The 22,489-nt window shown below is 36.1% G+C and overlaps 1 long non-coding RNA gene across 1 annotated transcript in view; it reads right to left on the bottom strand.

Moving 5' to 3' along the window:
• The window catches only part of LOC309653148, a 151,285-nt gene extending 130,094 nt beyond the window's left edge, over window positions 1-21,191 (bottom strand). The window contains exon 1 of the long non-coding RNA XR_014259020.1: window positions 5,649-21,191. This is a non-coding gene — a long non-coding RNA (uncharacterized lncRNA). The remainder of the gene's footprint in view (window positions 1-5,648) is intronic.
• Between the last annotated feature and the right edge of the window lie 1,298 nt (window positions 21,192-22,489).

Below are 22,489 nucleotides of genomic sequence, written 5' to 3'. Positions count from 1 at the left end.
AATATGGAGGTTCCTTAAAAAACTAAAAATAGAACTACCATATGACCCAGCAATCCCACTACTGGGCATATACCCAGAGAAAACCGTAATTCAAAAAGACACACGCACCCGAATGTTCATTGCAGCACTATTTACAATAGCCAGGTCATGGAAGCAACCTAAATGCCCATCAACAGACGAATGGCTAAAGAAGATGTGGTACATATATATAATGGAATATTACTCAGCCATAAAAAGGAACGAAATTGAGTCATTTGTTGAGACGTGGATGGATCTAGAGACTGTCATACAGGGTGAAGTAAGTCAGAAAGAGAAAAACAAATATCATATATTAATGCATGTATGTGGAACCTAGAAAAATGGTACAGATGAGCCAGTTTGCAGGGCAGAAGTTGAGACACAGATGTAGAGAATGGACATATGGACACCAAGGGGGGAAAACTGCGGTGAGGTGGGGATGGTGGTGTGCTGAATTGGGCGATTGGGATTGACATGTATACACTGATATGTATAAAATTGATGCCTAATAAGAACCTGCAGTATAAAAAAACAAACAAAACAACTAATACTAAACTTTCATTGGGTTATTTGTATGGAAATATGTTAATATAAATGTTTCAGACATTACATGAAATTCCTAAAAATCTTATATTTGTATTTGTATGGAAATATGTATGGAAATATGTTAATATAAATGTTTCAGACATTACATGAAATTTCTAAAAAAAAAAAATTTGAAAAAACTTATTAAATTTTTTTTTAATTTCTAAAAGTAGAAAATAAGGAAAAAATTATTAAGAAAAAACATTTATTAGGAAAAAATTTTTTTAAGTTAAAAAAAAAAACAAACCCGAGGACTAATGGTGAAAGCAAAGCTATACAGACAAAATCTCACCCAGAAGCATACACATATACACTCACAAAAAAAGGAAAAGGGGAAAAATTAATATATCCTGCTCCCAAAGTCCACCTCTTGAATTTGGGATGATTCGTTGTCTATTCAGGTATTCAACAGATGCAGGCACATCAAGTTGTTTGTGGAGCTTTAATCCACTGCTTCTGAGGCTGCTGGGAGAGATTTCTCTTTCTCTTCTTTGTTCGTACAGCTCCCAGGGTTCAGCTTTGGATTTGGACCCGCCTCTGCATGTAGGTCGCCTGAGGGCGTCTGTTCCCCACCCAGACAGAATGGGGTTAAAGGAGCAGTTGCTTCGGGGTCTCTGGCTCACTCAGGATGGTGGGAGGGAGGGGCACGGATGTGGGACAAGCCTGCAGCGGCAGAGGCCGGCATGACGTTGCAGCAGCCTGAGGCGCGCCATGCGTTCTCCCGGTGAAGTTGTCTTTGGATCACGGGACCCTGGCAGTGGCGAGCTGCACAGGCTCCCGTGAGTGGCGGTGTGGAGAGTGACCTGTGCTCGCACACAGGCTTCTTGGTGGCGGCAGCAGCAGCCTTAGCGTCTCCTGCCCGTCTCTGAGGTCCGCGCTTTTAGCCGCGGCTCGCGCCTGCCTCTGGGGTCCGCGCTGATAGCCGCTGCTCACGCCCGTCTATGGAGTTCGTTTAGGTGGCACTCTGAATCCCCTCTCCTTGCACACTGTGAAACAAAGAGGCAAAAAAAAGTCTCTTGCCTCTTCGGCAGCTGCAGACTTTTTCCCGGACTCCCTCCCGGCTAGCACCAAAGCCCAAGCCTCAGCTCCCAGCCCCCGCCAGCCCCGGCGGGTGAGCAGACAAGCCTCTCGGGCTGGTGAGCACTGCTCGGCGCCAAGCCTCTGTGCGGGAATCTCTCCGTTTTTCCCTCTGCGCCCCTATTGCTGTGGGATCCGCGCTGATAGCCACAGCTCGCGCCCGTCTCTGGGGTCCGCGCTGATAGCTGCGGCTCATGCCTGTCTCTGGAGTTCGTTTAGGAGGCGCTCTGAATCCCCTCTCCTTTTGCGCCGCGAAACAAAGAGGCAAGAAAAAGTCTCTTGCCTCTTCGGCAGCTGCAGACTTTTTCCCGGACTCCCTCCCGGCTAGCACCGAAGCCCGAGCCTCAGCTCCCAGCCCCTGCCAGCCCCAGCGGGTGAGCAGACAAGCCTCTCAGGCTGGTGAGTGCTACTCAGCACCGATCCTCCATGCAGGAATCTCTCTGCTTTGCCCTCCGCACCCCTGTGGCTGCGCTCTCCTCCGTGGCTCTGAAGCTTCCCCCCTCTGCCACCCGCAGTCTCTGCCCACGAAGGGGCTTCCTAGTGTGTGGAAACCTTTCCTCCTTCACGGCTCCCTCCCACTGGTACAGGTCCCGTCCCTATTGTTTTGTCTCTGTTATTTCTTTTTTCTTTTGCCCTACCCAAGTACGTGGGGATTTTCTTGCCTTTTGGGAAGTCTGATGTCTTCTGCCAGCATTCAGTGGGTGTTCTGTAGGAGCAGTTCCATGTGTAGATGTATTTCTACTGTATTTGTGGGAAGGAAGGTGATCTCCGCGTCTTACTCTTCCACCATCTTGCCCCTCCCTCTTTGTTTGTTTTTTAATTCTTCTAGGTCTTTGTTAAACATTTCTTGCATGTTCTCGATCCTTGCCTCCATTCTTTTTCTGAGTTCCTGGAACATCTTCACTAACATTATTTTGAATTCCTTTTCTGGAGGTTGCCTATCTCCACTTCATTTTGTTGTTTTTCTGGGGTTTTATCTTTTTCCTTCACTGGGACATAGTCCTCTGCCTTTTCATTTTGTCTATCTTTCTGTGATGGTGGTTTTCGTTCCACAGGCTGCAGGATTGTAGTTCTTCTTGCTTCTGCTTGGCATACCTATTTTCAATTAGGTATTTGCAATTATATTTTCATTTCTTTTATGTTTTTTATTGTAATTTTAAAATAGATGTATAATTTATATACAATAAAATGTAAAGTTTGATAAATTTTCACCATAGTTCATTCAGATAACACCTTGGTGAAGATGCAGAAGATGCCCCTTTCTAATCAATCCACTCACCACAGGCAAACAATGCTCTAATTTGGTTTACCATAGATTAATATAGCATATCACAGAACTTCACACAAGCAAAATCACAGTATCTACTCTTTTGTCTGGCTTCTGTCCCACATATAATATTTTTAAGATTAATCCATGTTAATTGTATTTCAATCAATAGTTTCTTCTGTTTTATTGTTGAATAATAGTTCATCATATGAATAAACCGTACAGAGTTGTTTGTCCATTCTACAGTTGATTGGTTTTTGGGCTGTGTCTGATTTGGGGCTATTACAAATAAAATTGTTGTGAACATTCTTATATAGGCGTTTTTGTGTGTGTTTGTTTTGCTTGTGAATATATGCACTCATATTCTTTCATTATATACTTAGAAAGTGAAGTGCTTGCCTATAAAATGTGTGTATATTTAACTTTACAAGGAAATGCTAAATAATTTTCCAAAATTGCTGTATCATTTTACATTTCCTTCAGGATTGTATGTGAATATTTTTACTCCACATTTTACCAGCACCTGGTGTTGTCAGCTTTTTAATTGTAACACTTCCAGTAGTTGTAAAATATCATCTTATTCAGGTTTAAATTTGCATTTACTTGATGAGTAATGACGTTGAACATCTTTTAATATGCTTATTAGCATATAACCACTTTTGTGCCATAACCAGTTGTGTTTCCTCCCTTTTTTGCCATATATTTATTTATTTATTTTTTGGCAAGAACATTTAAGTTCTACTCTCTTAGCAAATTTAGATATGCAATAAAGTTATCAGTTATAGTCATCAGAGAATACATGGGACCCCAGATCTGTTTATCTTACACAGTATCTGAAAGTTTATATCCTTTTATCATCCTCTTCCTATTTTCTTCATTCCCCAGCCCTTGGTAATTACTTTTCCACTCTCTGATTCTGTGACTGGGACTTTTTTTTTTTTTTTTAGTTCTACATACAAGTGATACCGTGTGATATTTGTCTTTCTCTTTCTGGCTTATTTCACTTAGGATAATGCCTTCCAGGTTCATTCATGTTGTCACAACTGACAGGATTTCCCTCTTTTTTTAAAGGCTGAATAATATTCATATATATATGTATATATATGTATATATATGTATATATATATATATATATATCTCACATTTTCTTTATCCATTCATCTGTTGATGAATACTTGAGTTAATTCCATACCTTGGCTATTATGAATAATGCTGTTATGACATGGGAGCACAGGTATTTCTTTTAGATAATGATTTTGTATCATTGTTCTTTTGACTTCATTTCCCTGACTATTAGTTATGTTGAGCACCTTCTCATGTACATGTGTGCTATTTGTATTTCTTTGAAAAAATGTCTATTCAGAACTTTTGTCCATTTTTTATTTGAGCTTTTTGTTTTTCTTGCTATTGAGTTGTATGAGTTCCTTGTATATTGCAGATACTAAGCCCTCATTGGTTTGCAAATATTTTCTCTCATTCCATATGTTGCATTTTCATTTCGTTGATGCATTTCTTGGCTGTCCAAAAACTTTTAGTTTTATGTAGTCTCACTTGTTTATTTTTGCTTTTTTTCTCTTTTCTTTTGGTGTCAAATCCAAAAATTCATTCCCAGTGTCCGTGTCAGGTAGAATATTCCCCATGTTTTCTTCTAGAAGTTTTATAGCTTTAAGCTTTATGCTCAAGTATTTAATCCATTTTGTGTTTAATTTTGTTTATTGTGTAATGTAGTGGTCCAGTTTTAATATTTTCAATGTGGCTAGCCAGTTTTTCCAACACCACTTCTTACAGAGACTAACTTTCTATACTGTATATTCTTGGCTTGGGTTGATTTCTGGATTTCAATCTGTTTCATTAATTTATTTATTTGTTTTATGGTATTGGCATAATACCATAATAATTGTAACTATAGCTTTGCAATATATTTTGAAAGTAGGGAGTATGATGCCTCCAGCTTTGTTCTTTCTCAAGATTGTTTTGGCTACTTGGTCTCTTTTATGATTCCATACAAAATTTAGGATTGGATTTCCTATTTCTGTGAAAAATGCCATTGGAATTTTGAGAGGGATTTGATGTTGATTTCTATTTAATTTAAAGAGGGATATTTTGTAATAATAAGTGGAGTATTCAATCAAGAAGACCTATCACAATAAATAAATATTTCTGTACCTATAACAGTTTTAAAAACCTGGAGCAAAAATCTACAAAATTAAAAGGGAAAAAAAGATAAAGCTATAAAAATAGATAAATCTATAGAAATAGTTATTCCATGAGTAATTGATAGAAAAATTGGTCCCTACATAATTGACAGAGCAGTTAGTCAAATATTAACTAAGAATATAGAAAATATTAATAATCCTATTAAACAGCTTGACCTAATTGATGTTTATAGATCACTACAGTCAAAGAGAGCAGAACACACATTCTTCTCAAGTTCACACAAAACCTTCACAAAAATAGTCTATATAAAGGACTATAAAATAAGCTTTAATACATGCAAAATTATTGAGAGCATATGGAATATATTACCTGAACACAAAAGAATTAAGTTAGAAATCAATAACAAAAACATACATTGAAACAATAATACACAAGAAACACCTAAATATATATATATATTTGAACATCTTTATTTGAGTATAATTGCTTTACAATGGTGTGTTAGTTTCTACTTTATAAAAAAGTGAATCAGCTATACATATACATATATCCCCATATCCTCTCCCTCTTGCATCTCCCTCACACCTCACTACCCCACCGCTCTACATGGTCACAAAGCACTGAGCTGATCTCCCTGTGATATGCGGCTGCTTCCCACTAAATATCTATTTTACATTTGGTAGTGTATACATGTATATGCCACTCTCTCACTTCGACCCAGCTTACCCTTACCCCTCCCCATGCCCTCAAGTCCATTCTCTACATCAGCATCTTTATTCCTGTTCTGCCCCTAGGTTCTTCAAAGACATATATATATATATATATATATATATATATATATATATATATATATTTTAGATTCTATATATATGTGTTAGCATACGGTATCTGTTTTTTCTTTCTGACTTACTTTACTCTGTATGACAGACTCTAACTCCATGAACCTCACTACAAATATCTCAATTTCGTTTCTTTTTATGGCTGAGTAATATTCCATTGTATATATGTGCCACATCTTCTTTATCCATTCATCTGTCAATGGACTCATAGGTTGCTTCCATGTCCTGACTAATGTAAATAGAGCTGCAATGAACATTGTGGTACTTGATTCTTACTGAGCTATGTTTTTCTCAGGGTATATCCCCAATAGTGGGATTGCTGGGTCGTATGGTAGTTCTATTTTTAATTTTTTTAGGAACCTCCATACTGTTCTCCATAGTGGCTGTATCAATTTACGTTCTCACCAACAGTGAAAGAGGGTTCCCTTTTCTTCACATCCTCTCCAGCATTTATTGTTTGTAGATATTTTGATGATGGCCATTCTGACTGAGTTGAGGTGATACCACGTTGTAGTTTTGATTTGCATTTCTCTAATGATTAGTGATGTTGAGCATCATTTCATGGGTTTGTTGGCAATCGTTATGTGTTCTTTGGAGAAATATCTAATTAGGTCTTCTGCCAATTTTTGCATTGGGTTCTTTGTTTTTTGATATTGAGCTGCATGGGCTGCTTGTAAATTTGGAGATAAATCCTTTGCCCAATGCTTCATTTGCAAATATTTCCTCACATTCTCATGGTTGTCTTTTCATCTTGTATATGTTTTCCCTTGCTGTGCAAAAGCTTTAAGTTTCATTAGGTCCTATTTAATTATTTTTGGGTTTTTTTCCATTTCTCTAGGAGGTGGGTCGAAAAGGATCTTGCTGTGATTTATGTCACAGAGTGTTCTATGTTTTCCTCTAAGGGTTTTATAGTGTCGGCCCTTACATTTAGGTTTTTAATCCATTTTGAGTTTATTTTTGTGTATGATGTAAGGGAGTGTTCTAATTTCATTCTTTTACATGTAGCTGTCCAGTTTTCCCAGCACCACTTATTGAAGGGGCTGTCTTTCCTTCATTGTATATTCTTGCCTCCTTTATCAAAACTAAGTTGACCATATGTGTGTGGGCTTATCTCTGGGGTTTCTATCCTGCCCCACTGATCTATATTTCAGATTTTGTGCCAGTACCGTACTGTATTGATCACAGTAGCTGTGTAGTATAGTCTGAAGTCTGGGAGCCTGATTCCTCCAGCTCCATTTTCCTTTCTCAAGATTGCTTGGCTATTCGGGGTCTTTTGTGTCTCCATACAAATTGTGAATTTTTCTGTTCTAGTTCTGTGAAAAATGTCATCAGTAGTTTGATAGAGATTGCATTGAATCTGTAGATTGCTTTGGGTAGTAGAGTCATTTTCACAGTGTTGTTTCTTCCAATTAAGAATGTGGTATATCTCTCATTCTGTTTGTATCATCTTTAATTTCTTTCATTAGTGTCTGATAATTTTCTGCATACAGGTCTCTTGTCTCCTTAGGTAGGTTTATTCCTAGGTATTTTATTCTTTTTGTTGCAATGGTAAATGGGAGTGTTTCCATAAAATCTCTTTCAGATTTTTTATCATTAGTGCATAGGAATGCAACAGATTTCTGTGCATTAATTTTTTATCCTGCTACATTACCAAATTCATTGTTTAGCTCTTGCAGTTTTCTGGTGGCATCTTTAGGATTCCTTATTTGTAGTATCATGTCATCTGCAAACAGTGACAGCTTTACTTCTTTTTTTCTGATTTGGATTCCTTTTATTTCTTATTCTTCTCTGATTGCTGTGGCTGAAACTTCCAAAACTATATTGAATAATAGTGGTGAGAGAGGCCAACCTTGTCTTGTTCCTGATCTTAGAGGAAATGGTTTCATTTTTTCACCATTGAAAACGATGTTGGTTGTGGGTTTTTCATATATGGCCTTAATTATGTTGAGATAAGTTCCATCTATGCCTACTTTCTGGATGGTTTTTAACATAAATACATGTTGAATTTTGTCAAAAGCTTTTTCTTCATCTATTGAGATGATCATATGTTTTTTCTCCTTCAATTTGTTAATATAGTTTATCACATTGATTGATTTGCATATATTGAAGAATCCCTGCATTCCTGGCATAAACCCCACTTTATCATGGGGTATGATCCTTTTAATGTACTGTTGGATTCTGTTTGCTAGTATTTTGTTGAGGATTTTTGCATCTATGTTCATCAGTGATATTCACCTGTAGTTTTCTTTCTTCTTGTGACATCTTTGTATGGTTTTGGTATCAGGGTGATGGTGGCCTCATAGAATGAGTTTGGGAGTGTTCCTCTCTCTGTTTATTTTGGAAGATTTTGAGAAGGATAGGTGTTAGTTCTTCTGTAGATATTTGATAGAATTCACCTGTGAAGACATCTGGTCGTGGGTTTTTGTTTGTTGGAAGATTTTTAATCACAGTCTCAATTTCTGTGCTTGTGATTGGTCTGTTTATATTTTCTATTTCTTCCTCATTCAATCTCAGAAGGTTGTGCTTTTCTAAGAATTTGTCCATTTCTTCCAGGTTGTCCATTTTATTGACATATAGTTGCTTGTAGTAATCTCTCATGATCTTTTGTATTTCTGCACTGTCAGTTGTTATTTCTCCTTTTTCATTTCTAATTATATTGATTTGAGTCTACTCCCTTTTTTCTTGATGGGTCTGGCTAATGGTTTATCATTCTTGTTTATCTTCTCAAAGAACCAGCTTTTAGTTTTATTGATCTTTGCTATTATTTTCTTCATTTTTTTTCATTTATTTCTAATCTGATCTTTATCAGTTCTTTCCTTCTGCTAACTTTAGGGTTTTTTCGTTCTTCTTTCTCTAATTGCTCTAGGTGTGAGGTGAGGTTGTGTATTTGAGATGTTTCTTGTTTCTTGAGGTGGGATTGTATTGCTATAAACTTACCTCTTAGAACTGTTTTTGCTGCATCCCATAGGTTTTGCATCATCATGTTTTCATTGCAATTTGTTTCTAGGTATTTTTGATTTCCTCTCTGACTTCTTCAGTGATCTCTTGGTTATTAAGTAGTGTATTGTTTAACCTCCATGTGTTTGTATTTTGTACAGACTTTTTCCTGTATTTCATATCTTGTCTCATAGCTTTGTGGTCGGAAAAGATACTTGATATAATATCAATTTTCTTAAATTTACCAAGACTTGATTTGTCACCCAAGATAAGACCTATCCTGGAGAAGGTTCCATTAGCACTTGAGAACAAAGTGTATTCTGTTGTTTTTGGATGAAATGTCCTAAAAATATCAATTAAGTACATTTGGTTTAATGTATCATTTAAAGCTTGTGTTTCCTTATTTACTTTCATTTTGGATGATATGTACATTGTGAAAGTGGGGTGTTAAAGTCCCCTACTATGATTGTGTTACTGTCGATTTCCCCTTTCATAGCTGTTAGCATTTTCCTTATGTATTAAGGTGCTCCTATGTTGGGCACATATATGTTTACAGCTGTTATATCTTCTTCTTCGATTGATTACTTGATCATTACATAGTGTCCTTCTTTGTCTCTTGTAATAGTCTTTATTTTAAAGTCTATTTTGTCTGATATGAGAAATGCTACTCCAGCTTTCTTTTGATTTCCATTTGCATGGAATATCTTTTTCCATCCTCTCACTTTCAGTCTGTATGTGTCCCTAGGTCTGAAATTGGTCTCTTGTAGACAGCATATATACGGGTCTTATTTTTATATCCATTCAGCCAGTCTATGTCCTTTGGTTGGAGCATTTAATCCATTTACATTTAAGGTAGTTATCAATATGTATGTTCCTATTACCATTTTCTTAATTGTTTTGGGTTTGTTATTTATTATACGTCTTTTCCTTCTCTTGGTTTCCTGCCTAGAGAAGTTTCTTTAGCATTTTTTGTAAATCTGGTTTGGTGGTGCTGCCTTCTCTTAGCTTTTGCTTATCTGTAAAAGTTTTGATTTCTCTCTCAAATCTGAATGATATCCTCGCTGGCTAGAGTAATCTTGGTTGTAGGTTTTTCCCTTTCATCACTTTAAGTATGTCCTGCCACTCCCTTCTGGCTTGCAGTGTTTCTGCTGCAAGTTCAGCTATTAACCTTATGGGTTTTCTCTTGTATGTTATTTGTTGTTTTTCCCTTGCTGCTTTTAATACTTTTTCTTTGTATTTAATTTTTTATAGTTTGAGTAATATGTCTCTTGTTACGTTTCTCCTTGGATTTATCCTGTATTGGACTGTCTGTTCTTCCTGGAGTTGATTGACTATTTGCTTTCCTATACTAGGTAAGTTTTCAACTCTAATCTCTTCAAATATTTTCTCAGTGCCTTCCTTTTTCTCTTCTTCTTCTGGGACCCCTATATTCGAATGTTGGTGCATTTAATGTTGTCCCAGAAGTCTCTAAGACTGTCTGCAATTCCTTTCATTCTTTTTTCTTTATTCTGCTCTGTGGTAGTTGTTTCTACTATTTTATCTTCTAGGCCACTAATCCGTTCTTCTGCCTCAGTTATTATGTTATTTATTCCTTTTAGGGAATTTTTAATTTCATTTATTGTGTTGTTCATTATTGTTGTTTGCTCTTTAGTTCTCCTAGGTCCTTGTTAAATATTTTTGGTATTTTCTCCATTCTATTTCCACTATTTTGGATCATCTTTACTATCATTACTCTGCATTCTTTTTCAGGTAGACTGCTTATTTCCTCTTCATTTGTTTGGTCTTGTGGGTTTTTACCTTGCTCCTTCATCTGCTGTGTGTTTCTCTGTCTTCTCATTTTGCTTAACTTACTGTGTTTGGGGTCTCCTTTTCAGAGGCTGCAAGTTCATTATTTCTGTTGTTTTTGGTGTCTGCTCCCTGTGGCTAAGGTTGGTTCAGTGGGTTGTGTAGGTTTCCTGGTGGAGGGGACTAGTGCCTGTGTTCTGGTGGATGAGGCTGGATCTTGTCTTTCTGGTGGGCAGGAATGCGTCTTGTGGTGTGGTTTGGTGTGTCTGTGAACTTATTATTATTTTAGTCAGCCTCTCTGCTAATGGATGGGGTTGTGTTCCTGTCTTGTTAGTTGTTTGGCATAGAGTGTCCAGCCCTGTAGCTTGCTGGTCGTTGAGTGCAGCTGGGTCTTTTAGCGTTGAGATGGAGATCTCTGTGAGAGCTTTCACCATTTGATATTACTTGGAGCTGGGAGGTCTCTTGTGGACCAATGTCCTGAACTCAGCTCTCCAACCTGAGAAGCATAATCTTGATACCCGGCCAGAGCACCAAGACCCTGTCAGCCACAGAGCTCTGAAGAAAAGGGAGAAAGAAAGAAAGATAGAAAGAAAAAACTAAAATTATATAAAATAAAATAAAGTTATTAAAATAAAATTGTAAAAGATTATTAAAAATAAAAAAAATTAAAAGCTAATTAAAAAAAGAGAGAAAGAGGAGAGCAACCAAACAAATAAACAAAATCTACCAATGATATCAAGCACTAAATACTATACAGAAAAAAGCAAAAACAAAAATGGACAGACAGAACCATAGGAGAAATGGTAAAAGCAAAGCTATACAGGCAAAATCACAGAAAGCGTACTCATATACACACACAAAAAGAGAAAAAGGAAAAAAAATATATATATATCTAATATAAAAAAAAGGAAGAGAGCAACCAGATCAATAAACAAATCTATGAATGATATTAAACTCTAAATACTAAAGTATGATACACATAAAACCATAAATAAATTAGATGCAGAAAGCTAACCCCAAGTCTACAGTTCCTCCCAAAGTCCACCACCTCCGTTTTTGGATGATTCATTGTCTATTCAGATATTCCAGAGATGCAGGGTACATCATATTGATTGTGGAGATTTAATCCACTGCTCCTGATGCTGCTAGGAGAAATTTCCCTTTCTCTTCTTTGTTTGCACAGCTCCTGTTGTTCAGCTTTGAATTTGGTCCCGCTTCTGCATGTAGGTCACCTGAGGGTGTCTGTTCTTCGCTCAGACAAGACGGGGTTACAGGAGCAGCTGATTTGGGGGCTCTGGCTCACTCAGGCCAGGGGGAAAGAGTGGTACAGGATGTGGTGTGAGCCTGTGGTGACAGAGGCCAGTGTGACTTTGCAACAGCCTGAGGAGAACAGTGTGTTCTCCCGGGGAAATTGTCCCTGCATCACGGAACTCTGGCAGTGGCGGGCTGCACAGGCTCTCAGGAGGAGTGGTGTGGATAATGACCTGTGCTTGCACACAGGCTTCTTGTTGGCTGCAGCAGCAGCCTTAACGTCTCATGCCCATCTCTGGTGTCTGCGCTGATAGCCGTGGCTCATGCCCATCTCTGGAGCTCATTTAGGCAGTGCTCTGAATCCCCTCTCCTCGCAAACCCTGAAATAATTGTCTCTTGCCTCTTAGGCAGTTCCAGATATTTTCCCAGACTCCCTTCTGGCTAGCTGTGGTGCACTAGCCCGCTTCAGGCTGTGTTCACTCAGCCAACCCCAGTCCTCTCCCTGGGGTCTGCCTCCAAAGCCCAACCCTCAGCTCCCAGCACCCACCTGCCCTGGTGGGTGAGCAGACAAGCCTCTCAGGCTAGTGAGTGCTGGTCGGCATCGATCCTCTGTGCAGGAATCTCTCTGCTTTGCCCTCTGCATCCCTGTTTCTGCACTCTCCTCCATGGCTCTGAAGCTTCCCCCCAACCATCCCCAGTCTGCACTAGTCAATGATCTTTCTAGTATGTTGAAACTTTTCTTCCTTCACAACTCCCTCCCTGAAGTGAAGGTTCCTTTCATATTCTTTTGTCTCTGTTTTTTTTCTTTTTTTCTTTTGCCCTACCCAGGTACGTGGGGTGTTTCTTGCCTTTTGGGAGGTATGAGGTCTTCTGCCAACGTTCAGTATGTGTTCTGTAGGAGTTGTTCCACATGTAGATGTATTTCTGATGTATTTGTGGGGAGGAACGTGATCTCCACGTCTAACTCCTCCGCCATCTTGAAGGTCTCGGGAGAGATATTTTAGATATTGATTTCCTGCCCATTTTCAAAGAAACCCTTCTCCACACATGAGGTATAAATTATTACTAGGATAGGCACACTTTGTTTTTCCATGATAGTCCTAGTTTATTTCTATTGCTTCAACAACCGAACTACTTAGTACCTTCTCTTAACTTTGTATAAGGTTGGACAAAAAATATTATGTTACAGTGTATAAATTGTCCTAATGCAACTTCATTTCTTGCCAGTATCTCTCAAATTTCAATATCATCTGGCATCAGATATAAAAAAGAAGGGTGCTTAGCTTAAGACAGTAAATTTTTCCTCAGTCTTTGTTAAAAATAGTTTTTAAAATAGTGAGATTTCCTAACAGTTTACTCCTTTCCTACTTACCTTATGAATCAATGTACCTAATAGTAGTAAAGAAGAGGTCTTGATTATAATCTCTACCAATCGTGAGTAATAATGCAATGCTGTTTGAAAATATTTCTTTGTGTAAACATGGCAGGGCTTTAAATGCATTTACTTTATTGGATTATTTAAAATGATTGTTTTATTAAGAAATAATTATTTTACCTGCTTTATCTTTGAGATCCTTAATAGATGCTAATTTGTTTTTAGAAATATCTCATTAGAATAAACCACCTGAGAACAATATTATTTATTTTCACCTTTACTGTATGGCTCATAATGTAAAATCTCAAGAGGAAAAGCTTTTGGTCACTCTAAATACTTTGGATTTATAGAAATCTCTACATAGGTAGATAAATGCCTTTTTTATCTGCAGAATATAGAATACTAATAAAGAGAATAAAATATTCATATATGACAATGTAAAATTTTATACATGGAGAGTCCAACAAAACAATCAATAAGCTATAGTAACAAAATAATACATCAAGGCTTGCACACATCTGTAAAGCAAATACAATTGGTTCTTAATGAAAAGACTGATGGGAAATATCACCATGCAATTTGTTCTACTAACATTTATAACAAAATAAATAGTAAAAACAGAAATATAAGGGCACAGATGTTAAGAAGGATGCAGCAATTACATATATTTGAGCATTTAAAAAATACCAGTTTGTTGAATATGACATAAATCTGCTCATATGATTGGGAATGATAACAATTTTATTCCTTGGAAATCCATCTAATCTCTTTGGAAGTGACTGATAATTTTCATTTTCTTCCATATCCATATTTTCTTGTAGGTAGCACAGTTTGCTATTAGCATACACATTTATATGTAAATTAATTATTTATATATCAACTCAAAGAAAGGAACACTATCATAATATTTTTGGCAGGATAACTTTTTATGACAGTCTAAACCAAGAAAATTAAAGGAATGTCATTAACTGGTTTTCAATGCAGTAATACTGAGCTATTTTATTAATCTGGTTTTTATTTAGCCTTCCCATTATAGTATCAAAGTTTAAAATAAAATTTTTTTGATTGATTTCTCTTTGAAATCGAGTCCTATAAAAGAGCTCATGAAAAGTATTACTGGAGTTATATTTTCTTTCTCTGTTTACTACTGATAAATTTTAGAGATATAGATATTATGTTATATTATTACATATTATTATATATAATAAACACAGTATGTTTGTTACCTGAATTCTTCCCTATGTTCATTCATCAATTATATTCTTAGTTGCTGTTTGTTTCCCTATAAGTTTGTTTCACTGACTATTTTTTAAGTGACTAGCAATAATGTTCATGAAGTTAAATATTTCAACCAGAAAATAAATTGTAAAATAGTCCAGAAAATGGATGCTTATCATAAAATAACTTAGCTAATTTAAACAATTTTAAAACATTTGCAGAAGCTGCCATATTAGAGCCACGAATAGAGTCTTATCTTATAAGGAATATAATTTAGTTCAGAAAAAAAATTAAAGAAATCTAATGAAACAGATGAACTCTGACCATTTACGTAAACCAGCTGCAGTTATTCCCTAGTTTATACAATCATTACAGTTGATTCTTTAAAAATTATTAAAGGAGAATTTGGCAAAACTTTTTCATCATTCAGGCAGCCAGAATGAGTTGATCAACCATGCTAGTCTTTAGAATTTTGCATCAGTATATAAACAGTCATAATTTTACTTTATATTCTAAATTTCATATAAATAAATATAACATATAAAACAAATATACAGCTGCAGAATATCAGTTAAAATGCTTTCTTTTATGTTTTTATATTGGAAAGGAAACTGTTCATGTTTTAGTGTATGATGTCCATTCACTTAATTCCTCACCCTACTCCCACAAGTATATATTTCTTTAATTGCTGAAAACTAAAGATTAATTTGTAAAGGGAATTGATTTCTCAGTTGAACTCTTTTTAAACAGATCAAAAATAGACACTCCTCTACATAACAAACATCCTCTGTCAAAATTTTCCAACTGCATTATACATATTGAAATTCTACAGTACTAGAATGATTGATCACAGTGTTAGAAAATAATAATACCAGCCCTACAAAATAATTGGTGTCAATTATATGTTGTTCATGTGATTAATCTCTTTGTGTCATTTTTACTTAAACTTAAAAAAATGGTTTGTTGAGAATTACTATAAAATGAAACAGACACAATTTTTTTTCTCAATACAAAACTTCATGAAATAAAAGGCATTATGAACTAAAGCATGGGATGTAAAGCACAAGACATTTTACATAAATGAAAATGGCACTTTGGGGAATTTCCTGGTGGTCCAGTGGTTAGAATTCCCTGCTGTCACTGCCAAGGGCTGGGGTTCAATCCCTGATCAGGGAACTAAGATCCTGCAAGCCATGCATCATGGCATCCCCCAAAAAAGGCACTTTGTTTATTGACATATCAGAAACCTGGAAAGCCAAAGTAGTTCTAGTACCTAGGCATGAATAATTCATACCTGAATAACAATACTACAAATATAAAGATTATTAGCATCTGAAAACACAACTAAGAAGATATATTCAATGTTAGATCCCACATGAAAGTGAACCTGGAATACATACCTCTGACAGCAATTCGGAGTTCTGGCCCTGAATATTTCCAACCTAAAATTAAGCTCCTATCTGCTTTGTGTCTTTTCACTTCTTCAGGATAAGCACCCAGGAAACCTGAGAAATTGTCATGGGTCCCCAAGGGACAGGGGGAAAAAAAGCAAAACTTTAGAAACCCAGAAGAAAGAAGCAAGACTGAAAGAAGGCTGTAAAGCTGAGCAGAGATTTCAGCAGCTGCAAGATGCTGGTGAATTCAAGAATCACCAATATAAAGTAGCTCAGTAAACACCTAAAACTTTCCATTGAAACCCCAGAAAAGTTATGCTTTAAGAGAAAGACTCATGTCCCAGAACTATGGGCTCTGTCTTAGACTTAAGAGCAAGATTAAAAAGACCTACTCTAACAAAGGCTAACATTTAGTGTCCACTGCAACAAAGTGCTTCATCAGTAATTTAACTACCTAGAAGGAGAAAACTTAATCCTCTTTAGAGGAAAATAAGAAACTGCAGAGTCTCTACAAGATACTATTCCCAATGGTCAGTATATAAACATAAATTACTAGACAAATGAAGAAGCAATAAAACGTGACACAAACTGAGAGGCAAAAAAAAAGAGTCAATAGAAATAGATGCACAAATGCAAATAATTTTAATTAACAGATATGTACGTTAAAAATACTCATAAAAAATATATTAAAGAATCTCAAGAAAATGTGACTATAAAGAATAAAGATATGGAGTACTTTAGGAGACACCTTGAATATCTAAAAAAGAACCAAAGGAACCAAAGGATCCATGTAATATCAAACAATGAAAGCTCTCCCAGAGATCTCCATCTCAACTCTAAAACCCAGCTCCACTCAATGTCCAGCAAGCTACAGGGCTGGACACTGTATGCCAAACAACCAGCAGGACAGGAACACAAGCCCACCCATTAGTAGAGAGGCTGCCTAAAATCATAATAAGATCACAGACACCCCAAAACACACCACTGGACACGGTCCTGCCAACCAGAATAAAAAGAGTCATCCTCATCCATCAGATCACAGACAGTAGTCCACTCCACCAGGAAGTTCACAACCCATTGAACGAAACTTAGCCACTGGGGGAAGACACGAAAACAATGGGAACTACAAACCTGCAGCCTGCAAAAAGGAGAACCCAAACACAGTAAGTTAAGCAAAATGAGAAAACAGAGAAACACACAGCAGATGAAGGAGCAAGATAAAAACCCACAAGACCAAACAAATGAAGAGGAAATAAGCAGTCTACTTGAAAAAGAATGCAGAGTAATGATAGTAAAGGTGATCCAAAATCTTGGAAATAGAATGGAAAAAATACGAGAAACATTCACCAAGGACCTAGAAGAACTAAAGAGCAAACAAATAATGATGAATAACAGAATAAATGACATTAAAAATTCTCTATAAGGAATCAATAGCAGAATAACAGAGGCAGAAGAACGGATAAGTGACCTGGAAGATAAAATAGTGGAAATAACTACCACAGAGCAGAATAAAGGAAAAAGAATGAAAAGAATTGAGGACAGTCGTAGAGACCTCTGGGACAACATTAAACACATCAACATTCGAATTATAGGGGTCCCAGAAGAAGAAGAGAAAAAATAAGGGACTGAGAAAATATTTGAGAGATTACAGTTAAAAAATTTCCTATATGGAAAAGAAAATAGTCAATCAAGTCCAGGAAGCACAGAGAGTCCCATACAGGATAAATCCAAGGACAAACATGCCAAGACAAATATTAATCAAACTATCAAAAATTAAATACAAAGAAAAAATATTAAAAGACCAAGGGAAAAATAACAAATAACATACAAGGGAATTGCCATAAAGTTAACAGCTGATCTTTCAGCAGAAACTCTGCAAGCTTGCCATATTTAAAGTGAAGAAAGAGAAAAACCTACAACCAAGAATACTCTACCCAGCAAAGGTCTCATTCAGATTCAACGGTGAAATTAGAAACTTCACAGACAAGAAAAAGCTAAAAGAATTCAGCACCACCAAACCAGATTTGCAACAAATGGTAAAGGAACTTCTCTAGGCAGGAAACACAAGAGAAAGAGAAGACCTACTATAACTAACCCAAAACAATTAAGAAAATGGTAATAGGAGCATACATATCAATAACTACCTTAAATGTAAATGGATTAAATGCTCCAAACAAAAGACATACACTGGCTGAACGGATGCAAAACAAGGCCTGTATATATGCTGTATACAAGAGACCCACTTCTAACCTAGGGACACATACAGACTGAAAGTGAGGGGATGGAAAAAGATGTTCCAAGCAAATGAAAATCAAAAGAAAGCTGGAGTGGCAATTCTCATATCAGACAAAATAGATGTTAAAATGAAGACTATTATAAGAGACTAAGAAGGGCAGTACATAATGAACAAGGGATCAATACAAGTAGAAGATATAACAATTGTAAATATTTATGCACCCAGCATAGGATCACCTCAGTACATAAGGTGAATACTAACAACCATAAAAGGGGAAATTGACAGTAACACAATCATAGTGGGGATGTTAACACCCCACTTTAACCAATGGACAGATTATCCAATAAGAAAATAAATAAGAAAACAAAAGCTTTAAATGATACATTAACAGGATGGACTTAATTGTTATTTATAGGACATTCCATCCAAAAACAACAGAATACACTTTCTTCTGAAGTGCTCATGGAACATTCTCCAGGATAGATAATATCTTGAGTCACTAATCAAGCCTTGGTAAATTTAAGAAAATTGAAATCGTACCAAGTATCTTTTCCGAACACAACACTATGAGACTAGATATCAATTACAGGAAAATATCGGTGAAAAACACAAACACATGGAGGTAAAACAATACACTACTAAATAACCAAGAGAACACTGAAGAAATCAAAAAATACCTAGAAACAAATGACAATAAAAACACGACAACCCAAAACCTATGGGATGCAGCAAAAGCAGTTCTAAGAGGGAAGTTTATAGCAATACAATCCTACCTCAAGAAACATGAAAAATCTGAAATAAACAACCTAACCTTACACCTAAAGCTATTAGAGAAAAGAATAAACAAAACCTAAAGTTAGTAGAAGGAAAGGAATCATAAAGATCAGAGCAGAAATAAATGAAAAAGAAATGAAGGAAACAATAGCAAAGATCAATATATCTAAAAGCTGGTTTTTGCAAGATAAACAAAATTGACAAACCATTAGCCAGACAAATCAAGAAAAAAAGGGAGAAGACTCAAATCAGTAGAATTAGAAATGAAAAAGGAGAAGTAACAACTGACACTGCAGAACTACAAATGATCATGAGAGATTACTATCAGCAACTATAGGCCAATAAAATGGACATTCTGGAAGAATAGGACAAATTCTTAGAAAAGCACAACCTTCTGAGACTGAATGAGAGAGAAATAGAAAATATAAACAGACCAATCACAAGCACTGAAATTGAGACTGTGATAAAAATCTTCCAAGAAACAAAAGCCCAGAACCAGATGGCTTCACACGTGAATTCTATCAAACATTTACAGAAGAGCTAACACGTATCCGTCTCAAACTCTTCCAAAATATAGCAGAGAGAGGAGCACTCAAAAACTCATTGTATGAAGCCATCATCACCCTGATACCAAAACCCGGCAAAAATGTCACAAAGATCGAAAACTGCAAGCCAATATCACTGATGAACATAGATGCAAAAATCCTCAGCAAAATACTAGCAAAAAGAATCCAACAGTACATATAAAGGATCCTACACCATGATCAATTGTGGTATATCCCAGGAATGCAGGGATTCTTCAATATACGCAAATCAATCAAGGTGATTAACCATATAAACAAATTGAAGGAGAAAAAACATATGATAATCTCAATATATGCAGACAAAGCTTTCAACAAAATTCAACACTCATTTATGATGAAAACCCTCCTGAAAGTAGGCATAGAGGGAACTTACCTCAACATAATAAAGGCCATATATGACAAACCCACAGCCAACATTGTTCTCAGTGGTGAAAAACTGAAACCATTTCCTCTAAGATCAGGAACAAGACAAGGTTGTCCACTCTCACCACTATTATTCAACATAGGTTTGGAAGTTTTACCACAGCAGTCAGAGAAGAAAAAGAAATAAAAATAATCCAAATCAGAAAAGAAGTAAATCTGTCATCTGTTTGCAGATGACATGATACTGTAAGTAGGGAATTCTAAAATTGCTCCCAGAAAATAACTAGAACTAACCAATGAATTTGGTAATTTAGCAGGATATAAAATTATTGCACAGACGTCTCTTGCATTCCTATACACTAATGATGAAAAATCTGGAAGAGAAATTAAGGAAATACATTTACCATTGCAACAAAAAGAGTAAAATACCTAGGAATAAACCTACCTAAGGAGACAAAAGATCTGTATCAGGAAAATTATCAGAAACTCATGAAATAAATTAAAGATGATACAAACAGATGGAGAGATATACCATTTTCTTGGATGGGAAGAATCAATGTTGTGAAAATGACTCTACTACCCAAAGCAATCTACAGATTGAATGCAATCCCTATCAAACTACCAATGGCATTTCTCCAGAACTAGAAGAAAAAATTTCACAATTTGTATGGAAACACAAAAGACCTCAAATAGCCAAAGCAATCTTGAGGAAGAAAAATGGAGCTGGAGGAATCAGGCTCCCGGACTTCAGACTACACTACAAAGCTACAGTAATCAAGACCGTATGGTACTGGCACAAAAACAGAAATATAGATCAATGGAACAGGATAGAAAGCCCAGAGATAAACCCACGCACATATGGTCACCTTATCTTTGATAAAGGATGTAAGAATATACAATGGAGAAAAGACAGCCTCTTCAATAAGTGGTGCTGGGAAAACTGGGCAGCTACATGTGAAAGAATGAAATTAGAACACGCCTTAATGCCATACACAAAAATAAACTCAAAGTGGTTTAAAGACTTAAACGTAAGGCCAGACACTATAAAACTCTTAGAGGAAAACATAGTCAGAACACTCTGTGACATAAATCACAGCAAGATCCTTCTTGACCCCTTTCCTAGAGAAATGGAAATAAAAACAAAAATAAACAAATGGAACCTAATGAAACTTAAAACCTTTTGCACAGCAAAGGAAACTATAAACAAGATGAAAAGACAACCCTCAGAATGGGAGAAAATATTTGCAAATGAAGCAATGGACAAAGGATTTATCTCCAAAGTTTACAATCAGCTCATGCTGCTCAATATCAAAAAAAAAAAAAAACAATAAAACAAAAATCCAAAAACGGGCAGATGACCAAAATAGACATTACTCCAAAGAAGATATACAGATTGCCAACATACACATGAAAGGATGCTGAACATCATTAATATTGGAGAAATGCAAATCAAAACTACAGTGAGGTATCACATCACACCAGTCAGAATGGCCATCAACAATCTACAAACAATAAATGCTGGAGAGGGTGTGGAGTAAAGGGAACCCTCTTGTACTCTTAGTGGGAATATAAATTGATACAGCCACTATTGAGAACTGTATATTAGTTCCTTATAAAACTAAAAATAGAGTTACCATATGACCCAGCAATTCCGCTACTTGGCATATACCCTGAGAAAACCATAATTCAAAAAGAGTCAAGTACCACAATGTTCATTGCAGCACTGTTTAAAATAGCCAGTGCATGGAAGCAACCTAAAATCCATCGACAGATGAATGGATAAAGAAGACGTGACACATATATACAATGGAATATTACTCAGCCATAAAAAGAAATGAAATTAAGCTATTTACAGTGAGGTGGATGGCCCTAGAGACTGTCATACAGAGTGAAGTAAGTCAGAAAGAGAAAGTACTGTATGCTAACACATATATATGGAATGTAAAAAAAAATGTTTCTGAAGAACCTAGGTGCAGGATGGGACACACACGTAGAGAATGGACTTGAGGACACGGGTAGGGGGAAGGGTATGCTGGGATGAAGTGAAAGAGTGGCATGGACATATATACACTGCCAAATGTAAAATAGATAGCTAGTGTGAAGCAGTCACATAGCACAGGGAGATCAGCTCGGTGCTTTGTGTCCACCTAGAGGGGTGGGATAGGAAGTGTCGGAGGGAGACACAAGAGGGATGAAATATGGGGATATATGTGTACGTATAGTTGATTTACTTTGTTATAAAGCAGAAAATAACACACCATTGTAAAGCAATTATACTACAATAAAGATTTTTAAAATAAATAAATAAATAAATAATAAATTATCTCTCCCTATTCTATATATCTATGTGTTTATGTAACTATGTATGACTGTATCTATCTATCTATCCATGTTATCTGTCATCTTTCCTAAATCTAATGTTTAAATGCAAGATATATTTTACCAGTATAAACATTCAAGTTATTTGCTGACATAATGAATTATTTTCCTTTCTTCAATAAAGACTAACATAAAGATTGTATTTAAACTAATATAAAGAGAATGTCAATGCATCTATATAGGTGTCAAATTTGAGTCCTGAGTAATGTGCTCCTACTATTCTCTTTGTTTTGTTATTTGTATGTATTAC

This window comes from Balaenoptera physalus, assembly GCF_965194825.1.
Source record: "Balaenoptera physalus genome assembly, chromosome: X".
NCBI classification, from domain to species: Eukaryota; Metazoa; Chordata; class Mammalia; order Artiodactyla; family Balaenopteridae; genus Balaenoptera; species Balaenoptera physalus.
This window is presented reverse-complemented; position numbering and strand designations above follow the sequence as displayed.